Raw genomic sequence first — 3,217 nt, 5'->3', positions numbered from 1 at the left:
TTACCTCTATCTTCAAAATATATTCAGAACTGGAACAGTTCTCCAGCAAGTGCCATATCCAAGCTACCATCATCTCTGAATAATTGCAAGAATCTCTTAGCTGGCTTCCCTCGGAGGAGCCAGAGGGATCTCTTTAGAATGCTAAATAAGGTCATATCACTTCCTGGCTCAAAAACTCTTTAATAATACCCCAAATCATTTGGAGTGAAATCATTCAGAACAAAAGCCAAAATCTATTGTTGTTGTGTTTTCTTGAGACAGAGTCTCGCTTTGTCACCCAGGCTGGAGTGCAGTGGTGCAATCTCAGCTCACTGCAACCTCTGCTTCCCAGGTTCAAGCGATTCTCTTTCCTTGGCCTCCCCAAGTAGTTGGCATTACAGGCATGTGCCACCATGCCTGGCTAATTTTTTTGTATTTTTAGTAGAGACGGGGTTTCACCATGTTGGCCAGGCTGGTCTCAAATTCTTGACCTCAAGAGATCCACCCTCCTCGGCCTCCCAAAGTGCTGGGATTACGGGCGTGAGCCACCGCACCCAGCCAAAAGCCAAAATCTTTAGAATGGCATGTAAGGCTCTAAGCAACAGTCCCCCGTCACCTCTCCAACCCCATCTCTTATCACTGTACCCCATATTCCTATTGACTCCAGTGATATTGGTCTTTGCAGTTCCTTGGACATTCCAGACACTTTCATGTGAGGGTTCTTACCCTTGTTGTTCCCTCTGCCAAGGGCTCACTAACTCACCTTCTTTGCTCAAACGTCATCTTCGCAGTGAGACCTTCCTTGACCACTCTCCTTTTTTTTTTCCCATTCCTGTGTGTTTCAGACGACCAACCTTTCAAGATCTAACCCCACACTCCCTTCCAGCACTCCCCATCTCCCTTCCTTGATTGGTTCTTCTCCATAGCACTTATTATTTTCTAACATGCTGGATATTTTACTGATTATTTTGTTCATTGTCTCGTCACTAGATTACAAATTCCACTCAGCAAGAGTTTCTGCCAATTTTGTCACTGCTCAAAGCCTAGAACAGTACCTGGCACATAGTGGCTACCCCGCAAATATTTTACCTTGTTAACTAAATGGTTTAATTAATTAAACTTATTGACCTCATTAACTCGTTAACTAACAGCAAATGATGAAGACTGAAGTAGTTTGAGAAGTGACTGGAAGGTAAGGAATATGAGACTGATCATATTCTTTTTTCTTTTTTTCTGAGACAGGATCTTACTGTCACTGCATTCAGGCAGGAGTGCAGTGGCACAATCATAGCTTGCTGCAGCCTCAACCTCCCAGGCTTAAGTGATCCTCCCACCTCAATCTCCTAAACGGCTGGGACTACAGGCATGCACCACCACAGCTAACTAATTTTAACATTTTTTTGTAGAGACGAGTCTCATTATGTTGCCCAGGCTGGTCTCAAACTCCTAGGCTCAAGAAATCCTCTCACTTTGGCCTCTGTTAAGTGCTGGGATTATAGGTGTGAACCACCACATCCAGCCAAAAACAACACTTTTAAGAAGCTTGGGGCTGGGTGTGGTGGCTTACGCCTGTAATTCTAGCACTTTGGGAGGCCAAGGCAGAAGGATCTCCTGAGGTCAGGAGTTCAAGAGTAGCCTGGCCAAAATGATGAAACCCTGTCTCTACTAAAAATGCAAAAATTAGGTGGGCATGGTTGCACACACCTGTAATCCCCGCTATTTGGGAGGCTGAGGCAGGAGAATTGCTTGAACCCAGGAGGCAGAGGTTGCAGTGAGCCAAGATCATGCTACTGCACTCCTGCTTGGGCAATAGGGTGAGGATACATCTAAAAAAAAAAAAAGAAAGAAAGAAAAGAAGAGTCCATTATGGTCGCTTCTGCCCTGAGGAGGATGAGGAAGCCCTCACAAGCAAAACTGCTGCCCAGATCGGCCATCCAAGCCCTTGTAGGGCTGGTGCGGCCGCTGGTCTTGGCGCTCCTGCTCGTGTCTGCCACTCTATCCAGTGTTGTATCACGGACTGATTCACTGAGCCAAACTGTACTTAACTCAGATATTTCTACCCCAAATGTGAATGCTTTAACACATGAAAAACAAACCAAACCTTCTATTTCCCAAGTCAGTACCACCCTCCCTCCTACAACCAGTACTGCGAAAAGTGGAGGAGCATCTGTGGCTGCTCATCCCTCCCCTACACCTCTGTCTCAAGAGGAAGCTGATAACAATGAAGATCCTAGCATAGAGAAGGGGGATCTTCTCATGCTGAACAGTTCTCCATCCACAGCCAAAGACACTCTGGACAGTGGTGATTACGGAGAACCAGACTATGGCTGGACCACGGACCCCAGGGATGACGACGAGTCTGATGACACCTTGGAAGAAAACAGGGATTACACAGAAATTGAACAGTCAGTGAAATCTTTTAAGATGCCATCCTCAAATATAGAAGAGGAAGACAGCCATTTCTTTTTTCATCTTATTAATTTTGCTTTTTGCATTGCTATTGTCTACATTACATATCACAACAAAAGGAAGATTTTTCTTCTGGTTCAAAGCAGGAAATGGCGTGATGACCTTTGTTTCAAAACAGTGGAATACCATTGCCTAGATCACAATGTTAATGAGGCAATGTCTTCTTTGAAGATTACCAATAATTATATATATATAATATATTTTTTTTTTTTTTTTTTTTGAGGCGGAGTCTCGCTCTGTCGCCCGGACTGGAGGTGCAGTGGGGCCCGGATCTCAAGCTCACTGCAAGCTCCCGCCTTACCGGGGTTCCCGCCATTTTTTCTCCTGCCTCAGCTCCCGGAGTAGCTTGGGACTACAGGCCCGCCCGCCACCTCGCCCGGGCTTTTAGTTTTTTGTTTTTTTAGTAGAGACGGGGTTTTCCCACCGTGTTAGCCCAGGATGGTGATCTCCTGACCTCCGTGATCCGCCCGTCTCGGCCTCCCAAAGTGCTGGGGATTACAGGCTGAGCCAAAACCGCGCCCGGCAATTAAATTAATTTTTTTAAAGTCCTGGGTGATTTGTTTGAGTTTGCTTATTATGTAATTTTATTTGCTTGACTTTTTATATGATATTGTGCCAATGTTTGACATACGCAATTGGTACTTAAATGAGAGGTGGGTCTCCCTTTTGCCTTGGTGCTTTGGAAATTAAATGTCACAAACAAGAAGTATATAATGTTTTATCTGTACTTTTAGAGGTGAGTTTAATCAGGTGTCCAAAATGCGAGCTA

The 3,217-nt window shown here is 44.9% G+C and overlaps 1 pseudogene; it reads left to right on the top strand.

Moving 5' to 3' along the window:
- The first annotated feature begins 1,845 nt into the window (after positions 1-1,845).
- Positions 1,846-2,670, top strand: LOC108524167 (keratinocyte-associated transmembrane protein 2 pseudogene; annotated as a pseudogene).
- The last annotated feature ends 547 nt before the right edge of the window (positions 2,671-3,217 follow it).

The sequence above is a fragment of the Rhinopithecus bieti genome, unplaced genomic scaffold, assembly GCF_001698545.2.
Source record: "Rhinopithecus bieti isolate Rb0 unplaced genomic scaffold, ASM169854v2 scaffold_78620, whole genome shotgun sequence".
Classification (NCBI taxonomy): Eukaryota; Metazoa; Chordata; class Mammalia; order Primates; family Cercopithecidae; genus Rhinopithecus; species Rhinopithecus bieti.
The sequence above is the reverse complement of the archived record's forward strand: the minus strand, read 5'-3'. Positions and strand labels throughout refer to the sequence as shown.